The sequence below is a fragment of the Rhinolophus sinicus genome, chromosome 2, assembly GCF_057876585.1.
Source record: "Rhinolophus sinicus isolate RSI-liver-muscle chromosome 2, RSI-T2T, whole genome shotgun sequence".
In the NCBI taxonomy this organism is placed as follows: domain Eukaryota; kingdom Metazoa; phylum Chordata; class Mammalia; order Chiroptera; family Rhinolophidae; genus Rhinolophus; species Rhinolophus sinicus.
This window is the reverse complement of record NC_142502.1, coordinates 96786780-96811620: the sequence shown is the minus strand read 5'-3', so window position 1 is coordinate 96811620 and position 24841 is coordinate 96786780. Positions and strand designations below refer to the sequence as shown.

Sequence of the window (24841 nt, the reverse complement as noted above, 5' to 3'; positions counted from 1 at the left end):
TAGGAGCATTTTCCAGGATTGGTGGACATCAATGTCCAAACTGAATAGACCAAATGGTGTATAAAAATGGACCCTTCCCAAAGCACACCATCCTGGAGTTTCAGAGCACTGGAGACAAAGAGAAGATTCCTACAAAATTCTAAAGTGAAAAACAAGTGACATGAAAGGACCATGACTCAAAATAGCATTGGTTGCTCAACAACACTATTGTAGAAGATAATAAAGCTTTGCCTTTGAAGTTCTAAGAGACAATTATTTGCAGCCTAACATTCCATACCCTGACTAACTATTAATTATGTGTAGGATGAAAACATATCGAAACATGAAAATTCTCCAAAGACTGCAAGTGCCATTTACAATTTCTCACAGTGGAGGGTAGGGTGGAGGATGTGTTTCCCCAAAACAAGAAAAAGGAAGCAGAAGATCAACATAAGAGAGAGGTTAGGGACCTGCCCCAGGAATAAGTAGGGAATAACCAGGTCTGCAGGGAGAAGTCAAGGGCTCTAGATTTCTCCAAGAAGATGAAACGCATAGAATTTGAACATACTGCAATGAGATCTGATAAAAGTGAACTGACATCTTAAGATGCTTAACCATAGAGCTGGAAGGACTACGGGTGGAGCTGGGCGCCTTGTTAACTCTCTGGTCCTGACTTCCTGTTGGGCTTTGTGGTAACTACTGGGGTAACTAGCCATCTTGGAACTGGGGCTGTTCTTCATGTGCGCAGCCGGTTGGAGCCTTGGGTTGGAGGTGTGCATTCACGCACTGCGGTGGTGGTTTTTGTTTCTTTTTTCTTTTCCCGAATAAACCACTCTTTTGGTGGATTTTTGGAGAGTTATTTTTGCCAGTCGACAGATCTATGCTATTGGGGAAGATTTGGGGGTTGACTCACTAATAGGCATGTGGAAAACTAAACAAAAAAGCAAATAAAAATTAACTCCAGAGAGAACAAAATGTTGAAAGAAAAGTAATAATAATATACGACATGATTTAGCTATAAATCATATTTAGTCATAATAATGAAGACATGGAATCTCCGGTTACCCAAGAGGGTGGCGTAACCATATTGGGAGAATGGGCAGATGGGAAGGGGTTGCTGGGCGAAAGTTATGATGGGGAGGGCAGATGAAAGAGAATTTAATCTACATCTTATAGGGCGAGAACTTAACTGGTGGCACCCACAACTGAAAAATAAAAAAGTAGCACCGCAAGTCTCTTTTCTGCAGAAAATTCAGATGCTGAAATTCAAAGGAATCATCTAAAATATTGAGAGTGGCTGTTCCTGGGAAACTGAGGCAGGGAGGCAAGGAGACTGCAGCTTTTCTTAACAAGGCTGGTAGAACTTGTCGATTCTTTCAACTACAGGCCCTCTGTGTTATACTTCGGTGCTTATCCGTCTGCCTGTCTTCTAGAAAGTGAGTTCTACAAGGGCAGGGACCAGGCCCCATTCGTCTTGTTGCCTCAGCACCTACCTAGCCCAGTACCTGCCAGACAGCAGGCCCTCCATTCATGTTTGTGGAATGAATCATTGTAGGTTCAAGCTAGGAGGGAACGTCCATTCTAAACCCATCATTTTACCGGATAGAAAACTGAGGCGACAAAGAAAAAAAACCATGTTCCCGGTGCGCAGGTGGCAAGTGGCAGCTCCAGGGCTATGCTGTCAACCTCTGGATTCTCTGTCCATTGCTCCTGCAACACTAGGGACTGCCTTCTTATCTGTATAGAAGTGACAGTTATGGGAGCTGAGCAACTCTTTGGGGAGAGGGTTTAAAAAGAGAGGAGAGGGAACAAGAAGAGGCAAGATAAGCCATCCAGAAGAAGGTGTTAGGTAGGTGTGGCTCCTACCAGAATTGTGTGACACTATCCAAGCAGAGAGAATAGGGTCTCCCAGAAGAGGAGGTGGCCACTCAGGACCCACCAGGGGCTACTCCTTCTGAGGCCCCACTGGAGGTCAAAGTTCAAGAACACACCCCATGGCTGCTATCCAGGGATCAAGAAGTGGCTGCTGCCACCACACCAACTTCTCAACAACCAGGATCTACACAATGGCCCTGCAACACTGCTGCAGAAAACCAGCACATTTCCACCGTCTTCCTGTGAGAAAAGCAGCTAAAATGGGCGCTCACTGCTGCCTTCCATCTACCACCCGTGTGTCGATATTCAGTGGAAACTAATTTGCACCTGGAACCCTATTGCCAGCGAGTTAGAAACATGGCTTTCAGCTCTCAGAGGCCTCCAGAGAAGAAGGGGGGACTGGTTGAGCACAACCCTCCACAGACTCCTCTGCTGTTCTCATGTCATTGCTCTCATCTCTCCTTCTGTCCCAGGCAACTGCTTCAGAGATGTCTTTCTCTTCCCAAACCCCCAAAGGAATGCCCACCTGGGAATGAATAAACTCATGGAGGGGCCCACCCAGGTCTGTACCTCGCCAGCCCCTGAATCCCAGTGTGGTCTTAGCAAGGACACCTTGCTTCACATGCCTGAGGAAATATGAGTGTCGTCAATGGGCCCCCTTGTCTTTTCCTTCTCGTCCATCAGAGAAATCATCCTGCATTCAGAGGGATGGGGGAATTTGGAGTTTAGATTGTGACTTGAGAAGAATGTTTGGCAGGATGCCAGAGCCTGACACGAAGAGGCAGGAGGGAAGCAGTGGGTTCAAGAGAAAGAACACACCGGATGTTCTCCCCAGAGGAAGTCTGATGTGATCCCTGAGCTCATGGGCTCCAGCTCTGTGCCAGGGAAGTGCCCAATGTGGGCAGCCCTCGTGGGCACTGAGCAGCAGGAAGCTGGCCCCCTGGGTCCCCAGGTTGGTGAGCTGGATGAGCCAGGAGACCTTTTCAGAGGTAATACCCCCTTGGGACCCCGTGAAGTCTGAGGTCTCTCAGGCAGGGTGGGAAGCTATGGTCTGCCTGGCTCGAAGAGCTCCTGGTCATGAAGACCTTTGCCCATGGAGTTTCCCTGTGACCCAGAACCTGGTCTCCCGTTCCGTCTTGCACTTGCTCTCCTTGGCCTGCCACGCTCTTGCTGTGGCACCAGGACTATCCTCCAGGGACGAGGTGGGCAGCACCCCTTCTCGCTCCCTCCTGTCACAGGAACACAGGCCTTTGCCTGGTCTCCCAGCCATCCCCTGCTCCTGCCCTTCTTGGTGTCAGACAGACTTAGGTCCAAATCCAGGCTCCAGCACGTTGTAGCTGTGAGACGATGGGCAAGGTGCTGTCACCCTTCTGAACCTGGGTTTTCTCATCTGACAAATGGAGCTAAAGATAACCTTCCCCCAGGGATATTGTGAGGATTAAATAAATAACATGTGTAAGGCTCTTAGCCGTGCTTGGCACATGTCTCAGTTGTCTATTGGTGTGTAAAAACCGCTCCAAAACGTAGTGACTTAAAACAACAGATACTTATTATGTCTCGTGATTCTCGGGGTTTAGCTGGGTATCCTCTGCTCCTTGAGGTGGCAGCTGGGTCACTCATTTGGCTGCATTCAGCTGGGGTGGCAGGAGCAGGTGTGTACCTGCTGGATCTCTTTCTCCAGCAGGGGGTGCTTCTTGCATGGTAGCCCAGGGTTCCGAGGGAGTTCAGGCAGAAGTGGTCAGCTCATGCCTAGCCTGGAACTGGCACAGCATCACTTCTGGTACATTCTATTGATCCAAGCAAGTCCCAAGGCCAGCCCGGAATCAAGGGGAGGGAAAACGGTGTGTCCTGGTAGGAGTAGCGTCACCACAGTCCAGGGATGGGAGAAATTGTTGGGGCTGTCTCTGGAAACAGTGTACCCAGCACATAACCACATAACGTTAGATCAGTGGTAGATGGAGAATAGGGGGAGTTTGGCTGAGCCAATCGGATTAGCACCGTCCTGGAGTCTGGCCCGCAGCAGTTTCCCAGACGATGGAGGCTGTATCACTGGTGTCCCAGGAACAATTGGTGGACCTCGGGCATGGCAAAAAGTAACTTCACCATGTTTTTTTTCAATTCTTTTCAATCCTTTGATACCATCAAATGGGAAGCTGTCAGCTTAGTGCTAGCCTGTCTCCAGCACTTCTCTAACACTAGCTATCTCTGGCTTGGCATCTAGCAGTATCTGGCAGGCAACAGTACAGCAGGTGCTCAAATGTCATCGTTTTAGCTAAGGTCACTTCTTTATAACGTTGATGAGAAAAAAAAATCAATTCCCAGCAGGGGCCACTGTCTGTGTGGAGTTTGCATGTTCTTCACGCATCTGCGTGGGTTTTTTCTGGGGACTCCGATTTCCTCCCACGTCCCAAAGAAGTGCATGTGAGGTGAATTGGTATGTCCCAGGCTGAGTGTGGGTGTGGATGGGTCCCCACCTTGGCCCTGGGCTGCCAGGACAGGCTCTGGCCACCTGTACCCTGAACTATAATAATAAGCAGTTTGGAAAATAATCATCTTACTTGTTTTTATTAATTTTCTTTAAATATATGTATAGCTCACATTTATTTCAATGTTTAATATTAGAAGTGTTGTGGGTCTTTATTTAGAAATTTGGTGATGTTTTCATGACCAGAAATATGCTGTAGGAACTTTACTCGTGTTTATAGCAATTAGCCTATAGTAAAATTGGTTTACTTATATGTCACTTCACTTAAAGTCGCAGTTTCCAAAACCCTATCGATGGCGTTACGTGAGAACTTACTGTATCTAGCTGGAATGTAGGATGTTGACTTGTTTTCCCTGCATTTATTTTTATGATTGTCAATTGATATTGGCTTTCCATTCCTGGGAGGCATAGGGTGTTAGTTGAGTAGACAGCCAGCTCATCAGAGAGGGCAGAACCCAGGGACTTCCTAGCTCCAGGCTACAAGCTCTTTCCTGATAACCCTGCTCTCAGTGAGTCTGCTATCCCCAGAGGAAAAGCCAGTGACCACCGCACCCCCCCCACCCCTAACCTGTACTCCTTACCTCCTTACCCATCAAACTTTCCTCCTCAACATTACATTCCACTCCCCGCAGGGATTCCTTAGTGTCTTCATAGGCCTCTTCCAGAAACTTCTCTGTGCTTTACTCTTCCCAAACATTCTCCCGATTCTCTACAACAGGCCATGTGGTGCAGGGCGGAGCACTTGCGGCCTGGGGTCAGACCACCTGGGTGAGGTCTTGGTTCTATCACCTACCAGACACAGCCCCAGCCTGTTTGTGTCCCAGCACGAGAAAGCAAAGGAGGCCCCAAATTCCGTATCTCGATAGTTAAAAATTACAAATAAAGCTAACAAACCATTACATAAAGTAAGTTCCAGCTTCCTAGGCTGACAAATATATATTCCTTATAACCAAAAACTATGTGTTTGTGTATGTGTGTGTATGCATGAGTATGCACACAGAGCGATGGTTTTTCTATGATGAAAAACCACATAAGAAAAATATAAAAATCACTGAATTTAATTCATATTGTACATGTACGTGGGTTCTGATGAGGGGCTGTCAATATTTGGATGAATAATCAATAAAAATACCCATAATTCATGAATTATTATCTATTTATTCTATAACATTTCTGTTTCTTGTTCTTGTTTCATTAAAATCACCAATTATGTTTTTATAATCAAGATTCCCACGTAATTGTTTTATTGACAGTAATGATGTGAAAGATTAAAAATAAAATGTAATTCTGTTCAAAGTATACAATTTTAACATATTTTTATTATAAATGCATTTTAAGGTAAAGTAAAAAATTAAAAAATTATTGAGTCTTTTAAATTTTGTTTTAAAAAATATTCAACATTATCTGTTAAAATAAAAAAGGAAAAGGTACAAATTATAATTGATGAATGAATACCAATTGATCATTTGTCTATACATGAATAGCACACTGTAATTTTATAATAAGTCTTGAAATCAGGCAGCATAAGTTTTTCTACTTCCTACTTCTTTTCAAATTTGCTTTGTCTATTCTAGAGCCCAGTCTTCCTAAGTCTGAAAAAGTCTCTAAGTTGCTTTCATTTATGAAAAATATTTTCACCAAGTATAGAATTTTAGGCTGATGATCTCTGTTTTCTTTTAGTACTATAAGGATGTCTCTCCATTGTCCCTTGGCTTACATAGTTTCTCATGAGAAATATGCTGTCATTCTTTTTCTTTGTGCCTCTCTAAAATGTCTTTTTCTGGGTGTTTTTATAATTTTTCCCTTTATCACTGGTTTTCAGCAATTTGATTATGATATGACTTCTTCATGTAATTTTCTTTATGTTTTGGATGCCTGAGTTCATTGAACCTCCTGAGTCTGTTGTTTTTAATTCTCATCAATTTTGGAAAATTTTTTACCATTATTTCTTCAAATGTATTTTTATATCCCTGCCCCAATCTAAATCTCCAATTACTTGTATATTAGATTATTAGATTGTTTGATAGTATCTCAAATGTTACAATGTTCTATTTATTTTTTCTGTCTTATTTTCTCTCTGTGTTTCATTTTCGATTTTTTTTTTTATTGCTATATCTTCAAATTCTCTGACCATTTCTTCTACAGTCTCTAATCTGCTCTTAATCAGACCCAGTGTATTTTTATTTAAGGTACTGTATTTTTCATTTCTGGAAATAACATTTAGATTTTTTAAATAAGTTTTATTTCTCTCCTCATAGTGTTCATGTGTTTCTCTACCTTCTTGAATATATGAGGCAAATGAGGCACAGTTATCTCTTTTAATGCTAATTTCTTCATCTACTTATTTCCAGCTCTGTTTCTATTGATTGATTTTTCTCCTGATTCTGAGTCATACTTTCCATTTCTTTGCATGTCTTTTGTTGTTTATTTATTTTTAGATGCTCTCTGTCACACTGAGGAACTTTCCTTCTATTCCTAGTTTTGTGGAAGTTTTTATTAGGAATGGATGTTGGAGTTTGTCAAATGAATTTTCTACATCTATTGAAATGATGATATGGTTTCCCTTTTTCAGTTTGTTAATATGGTAAATTAAATTGATTGGTTTTCAAACATTAAACCAACTTTGCATTTCTGAGATAAAACCCACGTGATCATGATATATTATCCCTTTTATATATTGTTGGATTTGATTTGCTAAAATTCTGTCTCTAATTTTTACATCTATGTCCATAAGGGATATTGGTCTGTAGTTTGATTGGATGATTGTGAATTTTCCATTGTTTGGTGTCGGAGTTTGTTGCATTCCTTTAGGTAGTGTTGGACTTTGTACTGGTACCTAGTTAAAATACTTGGAATATGTCCTTTTGAGGCTTGTTTTAAAGATTTTCAGAACAGATACAGAGTAATTCTTAGTCTAAGGCTAATTTAGACCTCTACTAAGGCAATACCTTTCTGGGGACTGTACCCAATACCTCATGCATTATGAGGTCTTTCCACTCTGCCTTTTGGGAACACAAACTAATCCCAGCCCTGTGTGAGCTCCAGGCATTGCTCTGCCATCAGTGGCTCTTTCCCTGGCCTTTCCTTTCATGTGTGTGCAAAGCAGTACTCAGCCAAAGACTCCAGGAGACACTTCTGCAGATCTCTGGATATATGTTCAGCTCCCCGTCTCTGGGACTCTGCCCTGCAAATTCTAGCACGTTGGCCTCTTGAACTCTAAATCTGTCTTCTCAATCAGCAAGACATCCAAGCTCTGTTTGGATTCCCCCCTCCCTGCACTGAAGCCTGGAAACTGCCTCCGGCAGTGAGCTAGGGTAATTATAGGGCTCACCTCATTTGTTTCCCTTTTCTCAGGGATCCTAGTCCTGAGTTGCCTTTGTCCAAAGTCTTAAAATCATTGTTCCATATATTTTGTCTGGAGTCCTAGTTTTTTTAAGGCAGCAGAGTAAATCTAGTCCTTGTTACTTCATTATGGTGAGACACTGCAGCCTTGTTTTTGTTAATAAATTTATTTTGTGTGTGGCTGTGACATCAGAGCCTTCTGAAATGCAGATCCCGGGTCAGAGGCCCCTTTGCCTACATCTAAGAACAGTACTAACTAGATGTGTTACTTTGGACCCATTGCTAATCTTCTCTGTGCCTCTGTTTTCATTTCTGTCAGTTGGAGGGGACAATAATAATATTGACCCTAAGGATTGTTGTGATAAATGGGCCAGATTTAACATGCTTAGCCCTTAAATGGTGCCTGGCATACAGTAAGTGAGTGTTCACTAAATGTGGATTATTTTAGGGACAATCAAGACCACCCAATTAGGGCTCCTTCAATCTCCCCCCACCTCTATTCAGAGAAAGAGTCCTTCCTTTTTGTCTAAGGCCATCATATCCCCTGGTTGATGAGGTAAAAAGGTATTTTTTGGTCATATTTTCTCTTCATTCCTTTCTTCACCTAGGTTTTTCAGAGTCTCTCTCTCTCTCTCTCTCTCTCTCTCTCTCTCTCTCTCTCTCTCTCTCTCTCTCTTTCCACAGACTCTTTTCCCTCAGACTAAAACATATTTCTGTCTACTGCCTTCTAAACACAAACAAACAAAAACAGTCCCTTTCCTACCTCCCCCTTCAGCTCCTTTCCTCTGGCTTTATTTCCTTCTGCTGCCAAATTTCTTGAAAGAGGGCTCTGTCCTCTCTGCCTCCATTCCTCACCTCATGCTTACCCGCCATCTTCATGCACCCTGCCCCGTTCACACATTGCTCTCTCGTGCGGCCACCTTCTAACTGCAGTAGCCACTTCTTTTTTTTTAAAAGAAATTAATTAATTACTTTAATTACAGTTGACATTCAATATTATATTAGTTTCAGGTGTATAGCATGGTGGTTAGGCATTTATATAATTTACAAAAGTAATCCCCCCGATAAATCTAGTACCTGCCTGGCACCATACATAGCTATTACAATATTATTGACTATAATCCCTATGCTGTACTTTACATCCCTGTGACTATTTTGCAACTACTAATTATACTTCTTACTCCCTTCACCTTTTTCACCCTGCCCCTCCCATCCCCCTCCCATCTGGCAACCATCAGTTTGTTCTCTGTGTCTGAGTCTGTTTCTGCTTTGTTTCTTAATCCTTGCTCTACTCAGCCTCCCTAGAGAACGGGACATTGAATGAAACCTCTCCTTATGGCCTTGATGGTTCTATTCATAATGGGCGTTAGACTTAGACGACCGAAGTCCCTGACAGAACTCACGGGGCCAAAGAAATATTCCCTCCTGAAGCACATAGCTTGTGTTCTAGAGCATGCTCCAGATACCCAATATTTAGGAATGCTTTGCCCAAACAGCCCGAGGCCTACTTCCAGAGCCTGCAAGGACTTTTCCCTTGGTTTGTCCTCTTGAGGGTGAAGCCTGACTGGTATGTGCCCCCTGGGCCTGAGGGTGATCAGGCAGCTATTTGTAGGTGAAGAGCATGGGCAGAGCTTGGCTGTGTGGTTGGAATGCACAAGCACATTAATACGAGACCCTTCACTCTGCAGGAAAAGCCGAGTGTGAAAAAAAAAGAAAAGAAAGCAGGCTGTGTGCTAGGAGCTGTTGGTGCATTTTCTTGGGCCCTGCACGTGTTAAGGGTGAGCTTGATTCTGCCCTATGGGCTGTCCTGCCAGCTCTCCAACCACTTTCCCTGTCTCCTTCACTAACATTACTCCCACTCCCATCCTCCTGAAAAAGGCTTCCCCAGAAGCCAGGGTTTGGCCTCCGTGTTCTCCCTCCTCTGTGCCCGTCCCTCGGGGCACACACTATGCAGCATCTACACATCCGCCTCCACCTCCAGTGAGGAAGGCCGCCTGGTCACCTTGGTTTCCCTAGCAGAGCTGGCACTCACTGGGAGCTCCTGCAATGTTCGTTGAATGACAAAGCGAATGAATAAACATAGCTCACGCATTGGCTCCCATGGTCTAAATTCACCCTGTTAAGCTTTCATTTCTCCTGTGGATGTGATGAAAAGACTAAGAGCAGGAGCTCTAGAGTTGGGCTGCTGGGCTGCAAACCCCAGCTCAGCACTTATAAGCTGGGTGCGCTCTCAGGCTAGTCATTCAACTGCTCTGTGCCTCAGAATAATTCTCAGCACAACGGGAATGGTCATAGCACCTACTCAATTAGGATGCCATGAGGACTAAGAGAGCTAATCCACAGGTTTCCACTTCCCTTCCTCTCTGCCTTTGCTTGTGCTGTTTGTCCTACCTGCAATGCCATTGGCATCATCTCCGTTTAGTGAAGCTTACCTGTTCTTCTAGACCCAACTTACACACCCCACCACCTTGTAGCTTTCCCAGATGCCCACAGGCTGGTGTCTCCTCCCCAGTTAAACAACAATGACACTCTTCCTGAAGACCAAAATTCTACTCTACCTCAGGTAATGATTATGCCTGTCTGTGCCCCCACTCTCCCCCATTGAATTGGAGCTTCTTGAGGGCAGGGGCTCCATAGTTGGTGCTTAATGGATGCTTATTGAATGAATGAATGAATGAATGAATGAATGAATGAATGAATGAATTTGCTGGATATTCCAGATACTCTGACAATGTTCTGATGGATCTACAGGGACTGTTTTTAGGGAGTCTTGAATTTAAGCCTCTAAGATAGCAAACACATCTTTAATCCTTTGGATTAAAAGGGACTTTGGCTTACTGAAGATCCACCTCCACCATGCTGAGAGTTCGTTATTAGCAGGGAGCTGACCTGGGAGGCAATAAGGGCAAAAGGTCTTTCCTGCTGTCTGTGCTGTAATATGGAGAGAGCATGGTGTGGCATGAAGATTAGATGACACCGTGTTTTCAAAGGCCTAGCTGTGCTCTTTCCTGCTGGTGCCAAGCCATGGACATCTCTTGGGACGACTGGCACAAGAGCTGCAAGACCTGGGGCAAGAGAAAGCCCTACCACAAGATGCAAAAATATGAGCTGGGGCTCCCTGCTGCCAACACCAAGATAGGCCCCCACTACATACGCAGTCTGTATGCAGGGACGCAACAAGAAGTACCATGCCTTGAGACTGGACATGGGGAACTTCTCCTGGGGCTCCAAGTGTTATGCACACAAAAGAAGGATTATTGATGTCTACAATGCATCCAACAATGAACTGGCCCGCACCCAGACCCTAATGAAGAACTGTATCGTGGACTTCATAAAAAAATATCCAAGATGGTGGAGTAGATAAACACTGTGCCTGCTTCCTTTCATGAAAACATTAAAATCACAACTAAATTATAGAACAATCAACCTGGAGAGCCATCTGAAATCTGGCTGAACAGAAGTTTTATAACTAAGGATATAAAGAAGAAGCCACGTCGTTGAGACTGGTAGGAGGGGTGGAAACGCAAAACGGCCTGGCTTCAAACCTCTGTGGGGTAGTTGAGAACAAGGAGGGATATCTCAGCTGCAGAGGTTCCCCCCTGAGGAGTGAGAAACCCCAGCCCCACACCAGTCTCCTCAGCCCAGAGTACTGGTGCTGGGGAGAGGAACTCCCACAATCTCTGGCTTTGAAAAACACTGGGGCTTCTGACCATTGTGGTGGGACCACAGGCTGTGGGAGACCCAGACATTCTCGTAAACGACCTGCACATGGACTCTCTCACTTGCAGGCACTCACCTGGGCTGTGGCGGAGTGACAGTAACTCAGGGGGCATCGGAGGCATACAAGGGGTAAGACTGAGGTGTGAAACTTCAGGGGGAGGGCTGGAGGAGAGCCGACATTTTCCTGAAAAGGGATCTAACTCCTATGCAGCGGACAGGTGGACGCCTTCTTTAATGTGTTGAGCCCGCCCCCACAGGAAAAATTTGAATCTGATTGGCCTGGTGAGCTCCACTGCTATACCCTGCTGACTCCTTGAGACCCTGCCTGACCCAAGTCGCCCAATACCAGAGGCACTTTCTCCAAGAGCAGCCAGCCCCACCCGCTTTGCACTCTTTCATGTAAAACTATCAGAGTCCCCAGGACCCAGGTGGGTGGCAGCTGGCCTCAGTGTGCTCTGAGACTTTTCCCGAGTAGCTCCAGGCTCAGCATTGACACCAAACCAGAGTCTACATTAACCTGTTGACCACAATTCTCCCCACTCTAGTGACTCCCTGAGACCCTGCCTCATCCAACTTGTGTACCACACGAGGCTTTATCAGGGGCTGAACCTTAAGGGATCCAGCAAATGGCAGCAGGCCTTGGGGTGTCCTGGCTTTTTGCAGAGCTATCCCAGACTCGGTACTGGTGGCAGGCATCGTCAGTTCGCAGTATGGCCTCTCCCACATGCTTCCAGTTTTAACACAAGCAGTGAAAAAAATGGATCACTCTGTAGTTCCCACCAGGTAGTCCCCGGCTGACCACAAGCAGTGGGTGACCTGGGCCTGCACTGGAGCCCTTCCCAAGAGGCCCCAGAACCAACCTACCCGGAGGTTGGCTTCAGACCACAGCAGAGCACTGCCCAATTAGTCCCACAAGTAGCACACCTAACGGGCCATCTCAACAGTCACCAGAGCCTTCTGGGGCAAATCCCACTCAGTTGGATAAGCCCCCACACAGCAGCTTGTAAGCTGTGGATGTGGCCAAACCCCACAGCCAATCAGCCTGAGGGTCAATCCCACCCACTGACATGCCAATAGCAACCAAGGCTCAACCATAAGTGGAGGGCATGCACAATCCACACAAGGGACTCTCCTGAAGCACCCAGAGTAGGTGACCAGGGAGACTGTGCCAGGGCCCCTCAGGGCACCTACTACATAAGGCCACCTGGCCAAGACTGGGGTCATAGCAGATCTATCTCATATGTAGAAACAAACACAGGGAGGCAGCCAAAATGAGGAAACAGAAATACGTCCCAAATAAAAGAACAGGAGAAAACTCCAGAAAAATAATTAAACAAAATGGAGGCAAGTAACCTACCAGAGACAGAGTTCAAAACAATGGTTAAGGAAGCTCAAGGAACTTAGTAAGAACTTCAACAAACATACAGCAACGTAAAAAAAGACACAGAAACTGTAAAAAAGAATCAGTCAGAAATGAAGAATATATAACTGAAATGAAGAACACACTAGAAGGAATCACCTTCTAACAGACTAGATGAAGCAGAGCATCGAATCAGCAATTTGGAAGACAAGGTAGCAAAAACACTCAATCAGAACAACAAAAAGAAAAAGGAATCCAAAAAAATGAGGATAGTTTAAGAGACCTCTGGGACAACATCAAGCGTAACAACATTCCCATCATAGGGGCACCAGGAGGAGAAGAGAGAAAGCAAGGGAATGAGAACCTATCTGAAGAAATAATGACTAAAAACTTTCTTAAGCTGGTGAAGGAAATAGGCATACAAGTCCAGGACGTGCAGAGAGTCCCAAACAGGATGAATCCAAACAGGTCCACAACTAGATACATTATAATTAAAATGGCAAAGATTGAAGACAAAGAGGGAACCTTAAAAGCAGCAAGAGAAAGGCAGCTAGTAACTTATACGGGAGCCCCCAAAAGACTGTCAGCTGATTTTTTTAACAGAGACTTTGCAAGCAAGAAGGGATTGGCAGGAAATATTCCAAGTGATGAAAACCAAGGACCTATACCCAAGACTCCTCTACCCAGCAAGGTCTCATTTAAAATTGAAGGACAGATCAAGAGCTTCCCAGACTAAAAAAAGCTAAAGGAGTTCATTACCACCAAACCAGTATCATAAGGGATGTTAGAAGGACTTCTTTAAGATGAAGTGGGAGGAGGATCAAAATTATGATAATAAATTGGCAATAGCTGCATATCTATCAACAATTACCTTCAGTGTAAATGGATTAAATGCTCCAATCAAAAGACAGAGAACGGCTGAGTGGATAAGAAAGCAAAACCCTTACATACGTTGCCTAGAAGAGAATCACTTGAGATTGAAAGACACACACACAGAGATGGAAAGTAAAGAGATGGAAAAAGATATTTCATGAAAATGGAAACAAACAAACAAACAAAAAGCTGGGGTAGCCATACTTATATCAGGCAAAGGCTATAACAAGAGACAAAGAAGGACCCAGTAATCCCATTTCAGGGTATTTATCCAAAGAAACCCAAACGCTACTTTGAGGGAATGTGTGTGTCCATATGTTCATTGCAGCATTGTTTACAATGGCCAAGATGTGGAGGCAGCCTGGTGTCCGTCGGTGAAAGAATGGATAAAGAGAAGGTGATACATATATACAATGGAATATTGCTCAGCCATGGAAGGGAATGGATTCTTGCTAATCTTTGGCAGCATGGATGGATCTGGAAGGTATTGTGCTGAATGGAGTGTCAGACAGAGAAAGACAGATGCAATGTGATTTTGCTTATATGTGGAATCTAAAGAGCAAAATAAACAAACAAATCAGAAACAAACTCATAGATACAGAGAATATTTTGATGGTAGCCAGATGGGAGGGGGGTTGAGGATGTGGGTGAAAAAAGTGGAGGGGATTAAAAAGTACAAATTGGTTGTTACAGAGTAGTCATGGGCATGTGGGGTACAGCATAAGGAATATAGTCAATAATATTGTAATAACTATGTATGGGTCAGATGGGTACTAGATTTGTTGGGGTAATAGATGGGAGGGGGTTAGTGGGCAGAGTGCAAAAGGTGAAGGGATAAAGTACAAATTGGTAGTTACAAAGTAGTCATGGGATGTAAAGTAAAGCATAGGGAATATAGTCAATTATATGGTGATAACTCTGTATAGTGCCAGGTGGGTACTAGACTAGTCAGGGGGATCACTTCTTAAATTATATAAATGTGTAGCCTCTATGCTGTATGCCTGAAATTAATATAGAATAATATTGAATGTCAACTGTAATTGAAAAATTAAAAGGTGGGGGGAAGGTGAGGGGCAATAAGTTGTCCAAATTTCCAGGTATAACATAAATAAATCATGGGGATGTAATGGGGAATATAGATAATAATATTGTGATGGCGTGGTACAGAGTCAGATGGTTGCTGGGCTTATCATGGTGATCACTTCTTTAGGTATATAAATGTTGAATAACTATGGTATACCCCCTGAAACTAATACAATACTGTATGTTAGCTGTATTTTAATAAAAAATACTTTAGAAAATGAAGTACTGATACAGGGTAGGGCATGATAAATCTTGAAAATATTAGGCTAGCTGAAAAAAGCCAGTCACAATAGATAACATATTATGATTCCATGCATATGAAAGTCTACAATAGGGAAATGTAGAGACAGAAAGTAGGTTTGTGGTTACTTAGGGCCGGAGTGGGGGATTAGAGGGGTGCTAAAGGATACAGTGTTTCTCACTGAGGTGATGAAAATATTCTACAGTTGATTGTGGTGATGGTTGCTCTACGACTGTATGAAAATCCATTGAATTATACACTTTATATGGGTGAATTGTATGGTATGTGAATTATATCTCAATAAAGTTATTTTTGTTTTAAAAAAAGAACTCATTGACAGCACACCGTACCACTATGCACTGTCCCTGGGCCACAAGAAGGGGGCCAAGTTGACTCCTGAGAAGGAAGAGATTTTTAAAAAATGATCAAAGAAATCTCAGAAGCAATATGATGGAAGGAAAGAGAATGCCCAAATCAGCTGTCTTTTAAGGAGTAGTTCCAGCGGGGCACACTTGTTGCATGCAGCGCTTCACCACCAGGCCGGGGTGGCCAAGCAGATGGGTCTGTGCTAGAGGGCATGGAGCTGGGGTTCTATCAGAGGAAAACCAAGGCCCAGACAGGTAAATAAATCATCCTCCCTCCTATCTTAGGTCATGTAATAAAGGTGTTTAATATTCTAAAAACAAACAAACAACAACAACAACAAAACACCTAGCAGGGTGCCTGATGTGATGCTGGCCCTCAAGAAATGGCAGAATCAGCATCAATGTTTTGGATTTTTTTGCTATTGTTAGGAAAAACTGAGTTTGCAGGGAAAGAGGGCTGGCAAGCTGATTCACTGCCATCAGCAAATAGTAATTTCTGCTTGAGAACTATATTTCCATTTCCAGCCCCAATGCATGTATTAGTTTTCCTATTGCTGCTATATAACAAATTACCACAAGGTTGGCAACAATGCAAATGTATTGTCTCACAGTTTTGTAGGTCAGAGGTCCAACGTGGTCTCATGAGGCTAACCTCAGGTGTTGGCAGGGCTGCAGGGCTGCCTGCAGGGCTTTCTGGGGCCTCCTCCCTCCATCTTCAAAGCTAGCAATGGTAGGTGGAGCCTTTATGCTGCCATCTCCCTGACATTCTTTTTTTTTTTTTTTTTAACAGGACTTTATTGGGGAACAATGGTCAAATTGTTGTCCTTTCAATCTTAGTTGTGGGGGGTTCTGTTCAGCTTCAAGTTGTTGTTCTTTCAGTCTTAGTTGTGGAGGGCACAGCTCAGCTTCAGGTCCAGTTGCCGTTGCTAGTTGCAGGGGGCACAGCCCACCATCCCTTGCGGGAGTCGAACCGGCAACCATGTGGTTGAGAGGACAGGCTCCAACCAACTGAGCCATCCGGGAGCTCAGCGGCAGCTCAGCTCAAGGTGCCGTGTTCAATTTTAGTTGCAGGGGGCGCTGCCCACCATCCCTTGCGGGAGTTGAGGAATTGAACTGGCAACCTTGTGGTTGAGAGCCCGAGCTCCAACCAACTGAGCCATCCGGGAGGCAGCTCAGCTCAAGGTGCCGTGTTCAATCTTAGTTGCAGGGGGCAGAGCCCACCATCCCTTGCGGAACTCGAGGAATTGAACTGGCAACCTTGTGGTTGAGAGCCCACTGGCTCATGTGGGAATCGAACCGGCAGCCTTCGGAGTTAGGAGCACGGAGCTCTAACCGCCTGAGCCACCGGGCCGGCCCTCCCTGACATTCTTCTGTCATCATATTGTACCTTCTCTCTGAACCCTCCACCAGGAAACTTTCTCCACTTTTAAGGATTTATGTGATGAGATTGGCCCACCTGGATCAATCCAAGGTAATCTGCCCATCTCAAGGTCCATACCCTGTGTCACATCCATGAAATCCCTTTTGCTGTTTAAGGTAACATATTCACAAATTCCTGGGACATCATGGGGTGGGCTCATTATTCTGACCAACACAGTAAATTATCTTACAAGGTGTCCTAGTATATTTTCTGTGTAGTGACTGTCTGGGCTCATCTTCACAGTGTATCCTCCTCCTCCTCCTCCTCCTCCTCCTCCTCCTCCTCCTCCTCCTCCTCATCATCATCATCATCATCATCATCACAACAAATCATAAGGTGGAGTATTCTACATGTCGGGCACTGTTTAAGGATGTGATGCTTCTGAACTTATTCAGTCTCCACAAAAACCTGACGGGGCTCCCGGCTCTAAGTTTAGTCTGTGTAGTGACTTCCTTCCAAAGAGCAGAGTCAGGAAGGCAGGGGATTGTCACAAAAGAGAAACCTGACGAACACGTCCTCAGCCAGGTGATCACCATGGTCAATAGCAACAAATATGAATTACGTTGCTAGTACAAGGTGTGACAATTAAGTTCGCGAACTTGTTGCAATGCTGTTGCTAACCTTTTTTTTTTATTTTATATCAGAGGGGCTATTCATTATGAATTGTACCAATTGGACAAACATTTAACCAAGTTGACTATTTGGAAGTGCTGAACAGACTGCTTGAAAAAGACAAAAACGACCTAAACTTTTTGCCAACATTTTATGGCTCTTGCATCGTGACAATGCACCAGCTCACAAGGCACCGTCTGTGAGGGAGTTTTTAGCCAGTAAACAAATAACTGTATTGGAACACCCTCCCTACTCACCTGATCTGGCCCCCAGTGACTTCTTCCTTTACCTGAAGATAAAGGAATTATTGAAAGGAAGACATTTTGATGACATTCAGGACATCAAGGGTAATACGATGACAGCTCTGATGGCCATTCCAGAAAAAGAGTTCCAAAACTGCTTTGAAGGGTGGACTAGGCACTGTGTCAGTGCATAGCTTCCCAAGGTCGAAGGTGACTATAGTGATATTCAGCAATGAGGTATGTAGCACTTTTTCTAGGATGAGTTTGCGAACTTAATTGTCCGACCTTGTATGTACTATTGATAAGATGTAATGAGAAGGGCACTTTGCTCCTGTGATCTTCCTCCCCAAAATCCATAATCCCAGTACAATCCTAAGAAAAACATCACACAAACTCCAATAAAGGTGCATCCTACTATATACCTTATCAGTCCACACCAAGACCCTAGTAAAGGGGCTTCAAAAACTGTCAAGTTCATCAGAAACAAAAACAGTCTAAGGAGCTGTAAGTCAAGAGGAGCCTAAGGGGACATGACAACTAAATGTAATGTGCTATCCTGGTTGAGATCCTGGCACAGAAAAAGAACACTAAGTAAAAACTAAGGAAATCTGAATAAACTGTGGGCTTTAGTGAATAGTAACATATCAAAATTGGTTCATTAATTGCAGCAAATGTTAATAATAGGGAAAACTGGCTGTGACATAGATGGGAGCTCTATTACTGTCTCAATTTTTCTGTAAATCTAAAACTTTTCTAAAAAATAAAGTATATTATAAAAATAAAAATAATAAGTAATTTAATAAACTCTATATAATAAGTGCTATCATTATCCCCATTTCACAGATAAGGGGAAAAGGCACATAGAGGTAACTTGTCCTATAAATAGTGGAGCAGAATCTGGCTCCAAAGTCAGTGCTCTTAACCACCATGACGTTTTCTTCTCTAGGAGCTGCCCAATCTCCCCCGTTAGCCCCAAATTTCCCCAAAGTCAGGATCCGTCTTTTCCCTCAGACTAGGGGCAGGATTGTGTCACTCTTCCTTGAGGGGCAGAGGCTATGTTTTCTGCCAGACTGGGCACCATCTCCCGGCCACTGGGAGGTCCAGTGCAAAGATACATCCTGAGTTTTAGGGATGAGCCAATACTTTTCAACCAGCAGTGCTTTTGCCTCCCCCACCCAACCACCCATGGGACATTTAGCAGTGTCTGGAGACATTTTTAGTTGTCACAACTGCGGGAGTGCTACTGGCGTCTAGTGGGTAGAGACCAGAGATGCTCCTAAGCCCAGGAAAGCCCCCAAAAACAAAGAATGATCTGATCCCAAAATGTCAATAGTGCCAAGATTGAGAAACCCTGGATAGACTCTGTTTCTAACATGCTCCCATTTTCCTAATAAGGACATATGTGTCATATGTGTCTCACCATGTGTACCAATTTTTGATTTGGGAATTATGGGAACCTAAGTATAGCAGTGACTGGAAGGAGGGACAGCAATGACTGTATCCCTATAGGAGGGAGCCATCCTCGGGAACAAAGCAGGGAGGAGCCAGGGCAGGGCCTTGCTCCTGTCTCTGCCAGCCCTGCCTCAATTGCCTAGACTACCTGACCTCCATTAAGGCCTTCTTGGCAGAGCCGCCAGAATGCCCTATTTCCTGGGATAGAAAGAAGTTACCAGCCCTGAGGAGGTCACGGCTGAGTCAGCCCTTCTTGGCCTCAGCTCCATGAGCACATGGAGACATGAAAGAGACATCCACATCATGGCTCATGGCTTGCTTGGGGCAGCCAGACCCGGAGGGGTGGCGGGGAGCGGGCAGCTGCTGACTCAGGCCTGTCCTTGCCCAAAGCCTTTCTGAAGCTTACCAGACAGGCAAGTCACGGCGGCTGGGTCCTTTTGGGCAAGTCATGACTTTCTGGACCTTGGTTTCTTTGTATGTTAAAAGTGGAGAACACTCATCCTCTGTATTTGCGAGCGGACAAAGCACTCAGGCAGAACATTTTTGTGGAGTACGGTTCCAGGTGCTGGAGAAAGTGTGATGGACAAATAACACGCTGTCCTCTGATGAGAGGAGACAGAAAATACACTGGTAAACAGTGACTATTTTTAGTGGGAATCTGCAGTAGCTACTGTGGCAGGCTTGTTCTCTGCTCGTTGGCTCTCAGCTTCATTCCCTCCCTTGTGGGTTCTGCAGGTGCTGGAAGCCTGAAAACTACATTTCCCAAACTGCAGCGCGGTTCTGCCAATGGGGGGAACAAGTGAGAGGTGGGAAGGCACAGTATATAATTTATAAGAGGGAGGGAGACTTGGCTTTAGCTGCTTCTGTAAGAGACTTCTGAAGTGGCAGCAGCAGTGGCAGGCACCTGGGGTAGGGGCTTTCGCAGCATCAGTGGGAGTGCAGGTTCCTTGGTTGCTGCTCACTGGCAGCTGTTTCAGCTGCTCAACACCAAGCATGGGCTTGTAGATTCCAGCCCAGGGGTGGCAGCAGCTTCCTAGCTTCTGAGCATTACTTCCTCCCTTCCAAGACATTTGAAACCAATTCCCTGGATCAAACCCCTTCTACTTGAAGCACCTGGAAAGGTTTCTGCTTTTCAGATTGGATATTAATTGATACAGATGGCAATAAATGAGGTGATAAATGTGAGAATGTTTTGCTTCTTATTGCTGTAAGGCCCAAAGCAGAAAGGAAACCTCAAACCCAAACACTCAGTGACTTTTTTCCCCTTAACGGGAATCTGACATTATTCTACCCATTAGCTTGACTGCTTTAGTCCAGCCCAGCTGGTACCGCAATGGGAATCCATAGTCATCTTCAGGGACCAGCATACACACACACACACACACACACACACACACACACACACACATACACACCCTGGCCAATACCTGTCTCAGTTTCCACCACCTTCTTTCATCACCCACACTCCTGTTTTTATCTCTTGGCTATTCACTTGCTGATTATCCGACTCAATCCCACTTTCTGTACTTTCCCACCTATTTTGCTTTGTTCTCTTCAACATGTCAGATTGCCCTCAAAAACCTATAGACTCAGAAAATAAAGTAAGCTGGTTATGCCAGCACAAACCTAAAAAAATTCAGAACAGGGCCACAGAGGTGGATGAAATTCTCTTTCCCCACCTCCAAATCCCACTCCACCCAGAAGCCTGAAATTCCACTTGTGGAATTCCACTTGTGGAATTTCAGATTAAGTCAAATAAATCTTAAATGAGACCTTCTGGTTGTCATGAGTCTCCCAAACTTGTATGGTGAAAACTGTGTATCTGAGGGGGAGTTTTGGGAGAAAGTAACAATATCTCCTATCAAATTGTCAAATTTGGGATCCAGGAAAAGCTATAACCAGTAGGTTAAAGCAAGACTGTCTGTCAATCACATATGTTCAGGAATGAGCAGTACATCACTGTCTCCAAAATGGGGTTAAGAAAGAAACACCTAGGGGGGTGGGGGGTGGGAGATGAGGGTAAGGGGGATCAAATATATGGTGATGGAAGGAGAACTGACTCTGGGTGGTGAACACACAATGGGATTTATAGATGATGTAATACAGAATTGTACAGCTGAAATCTATGTAATTTTACTAATTGTCACCCCAATAAATTAAAAAAAAAAGAAAGAAAGAAACACCTACTTATATATATTTCTATTTGTATAGGATTCATTCATATCTACTTTTTGTCTCATCTGTTCACTTTTGTACTTTGATGTGTATTTATTATGTACATTATATATTAACCCAATGGCAGAGGTATATAATTTATAAATAAATAGACATATACTGGGATTGATGTTAAATTTTTAAAAATTGATATAGGTACCCTATCAAAATAGTTTGGAGGAAGCACAACTCGAATAGATGCATGTACACTCATATTCACTGTGGCATTATTCACAGTTGCCAAAAGGTAGAAACAACTCAAGTGTCCATCAACATGTAGATGGGTTTTTTAAATGTGGTATATCCATAAAATGGAATAGTATTCAACCGTAAACAAGAATGGTGTTTTGATGAATGCTACAACATGGATGAAACTTGAAAATATGATGCGAAGTGAAAGAAGCCAGACACAAAAGGACAAATACTGTATTCCACGTACAGTACATGAAATATCTAGAATAAACAAATCCATAGAAACAGAAAGTAGATTAGAGGTGATTAGAGGCTGAGGAGAAGGAGGAATGCAGAGCCTTGTGGGTTGAATTGTGTCCTCCCAGAAAGATATGCTGACATCCTAACCCTCAGTACCTCAGAATGTGATGTTATTTGGAAATAGAGTCTGTGCAGATTTAACAAGGTGAAGATAAAGTCATTTAGAATTGGCCTTATCCAATATGACTGGTGACCTTATAAAAAAGGGAAATTTGGACACAGAGACAGACACACACAGAGGGAAGATGATGTGAAAACACAGGGAGAAGATGGCCATGTGACTGTGGTGCAACTCCAAGCCAAGGAACTCCAGAGATTGCCAGCAAATACCAGAAGCTAGAAGAAGCAAGGAAGGATTCGCCCCTAGAGCTATCAGAGAGAACGTGGCCCGGCTGACACCTTGATTTTGTACTCCTAATCTCCAGAACGGTGAGACAATACATTACTGTTAAGACACCTAGCTTTGGGTACTTGGTCGTGGCTGCCCTAGGAAACTAATACAGGGAATTATTGCTTAATAGTTACAGAATTTCTGTTTGGAGTGAAGACAATGTTTTGGAAATAGATAGTGGTGATGGTTGTTTAATATTCTGAATGTAATTAATGTCATTGAGTTGTACACTTAACATAGTTTAAATGAAAAATGTTCTCTTATATACAAGCTTGGACAGTTAAGTTCGCGAACTCATCCTAGAAAAAGTGCTACATCCCTCATTGCTGAATATCACTACGGTATCTTCAAAGTCCTCCCCTTGGGAAGAGATGCACCGACGCCAGTGCCTAGTCCACCCTTCAAAGCAATTTTGGAACTCTTTTTCTGGAATGGCCATCAGAGCTGTCATCATATTACCCTTGATGTCCTGAATGTCATCATGTCTTCCTTTCAATATTTCCTTTATCTTCGGGTAAAGAAAGAAGTCATTGAGGGCCAGATCAGGTGAGTAGGGAGGGAGTTATTTGTTTCCTGGCTAAAATCTCCCTCATAGACAGTGCCGTGTGAGCTGGTGTGTTGTCGTGACGCAAGAGCCATGAATTGTTGGCGAAAAGTTCAGTTCGTCTAACTGTTTCACACAGCCTTTTCAGCACTTCCAAATAGTAAATGTGGTTAACTGTTTGTCCAGTTGGTACAAATTCATAATGAATAATCCCTCTGATATCAAAAAAGGTTAGCAACAGTGTTACAATAAGTTCGCGAACTTAATTGTCAGAACTTGTATATTTAACCACAATTTAAAACATTTAATAATATACAAAAATCATTGAATTGTACACTTTCAATGTGTAAACTGTACTGTATGTGAATTATATCTTGATAAAGCTCTTAAAAACCAGTTTGTGTGTGGAGAGGCAGAAGACCCAGAATGGCCAACACCGTGCTGCAGAAGAACAAAGTGGGAGGACCGTCACTACTCAACTTCAAGACTTAGTTTAAAGCTACAGTAATCCTGACAGTGTGGTATTGGTGAAATAATAGACAAATAGATGAATGGAACAGAATAGATAGCCCAGAAATAGACTCACATAAATATAGTCAACTAATCCTTGACAAAGGAGCAAAAGCAATACAGTGGAGCAAAGATAATCTTCAACAAATGGTGCTGGAACAACTGGATATCCACATGCAAAACAGTGAATCTGGACACAGACCTTACACGTTTCACAAAAATTAACTCAAAATGAACCATAGACTTAAATGAAAATACAAAACCATAAAACTGCTAGAAGAAAACATAGGAGAAAACTATATGACCTTGGGTGGAGCAACAGGAAGGCTCATTCATCGCTGGTGGGAATGGAAAATGGTGCAGCCACTTTGGAAGTCAGTTTAGTGGCTTCTTACAAAATTGAACATACTTTCACCGTACAATCCCGCAATCACACTCCTTGGTATTTATTCAAATGAGATGAAAACTTATTCCATTGTCTGGATGTACAAGTTTATTTATCCGTTTTCCTACTAAAGACATCTTGGTGGCTTCCAAGTTTTGGCAATTATGAATAAAGCTGCATAAACATTCATGTACAAGTTTTTATGTGTGGACATATGATTCAACATTAAAAACAAATGAACCATCAAGCCATGAAAAGACATGGAAGAAATTAAATACATATTACTAAGTGAAAGAAGCCAATCTGAAAAGTCTACATAGTATATGATTCCAACTGCATGGCATTCTGGGAAAGGCAAAACTATAGAGACAATAAAAAGATCAGTGGTTGCCAGCACTTAGCAGGGGTGGATGAATAGATGGAGCTCAGAGGATTTTTAGGGCAGTGAAACTATTTCGTATGACACTAGACTGGTGGATACGTGTTATTATACATTTTTCAAAACCCACAGAATACTACACCACCAAGAGTGAACCCTAATGTAACCTATGGACTTTGGGTGATAATGATGTGACAATGTAAAGTCATTGATTGTAACAAATATGTCTCTCTGGTGCAGGATGTTTGTAGTGGGGAGGCTGTGCATTTGTGCAATGACGGGCATATGGGAAATCTTTGTACTTTCCACTCAATTTTGCTGTGAATCTAAAATTGCTCCAAAAAATAGTCTATTTTTAAAAAATCCACATGCTGGCACTGCCCAGAAAATTGTAATCAGTTTATATATAATTGTTATAAAGTTGAATTACTAAAAAATAAAAAGATTAGAGGCCGCTGCATGAGGACATTTGTGCGTGATTAGTAGCTCAGATTTCATTGACATACCACGAGGATGAAGGGAAGAGATTCTAGCTGGGATTGGAGGATCAGTGAGGACCTGAGCCACCTCCCTCCCGCCTGTGGAGGGCTGTGGGGCTTCAGCAAGTTGTTTGACCTCTCTGTGCTTTGCTTTTCTCCTCTGGGAAATAGTTATAGTAATTGATATTTAATATTGTGAATATTAAACTGGTTAAGCCATGTAAGGTGCCGTGAACTGTGCCTCCCGCATAGTAAGCAGTGTCTAAGCGTTTGTACATAAGATTCCCAATGATAGCCATGTTCTCTGACGCTCACTTGCTGCCGTGTGAGCGTGGGGGAGGGAAGTGTTGAGCAAAAGTTAACATTTACTGAGAGATGATGGATGTTGTACCAGGTGG

The 24841-nt window shown here is 43.5% G+C and overlaps 1 pseudogene; it reads left to right on the top strand.

The window, feature by feature from the left end:
* The first annotated feature begins 10601 nt into the window (after positions 1–10601).
* LOC109450729 (small ribosomal subunit protein eS8-like) lies at positions 10602–15727 on the top strand (annotated as a pseudogene).
* The last annotated feature ends 9114 nt before the right edge of the window (positions 15728–24841 follow it).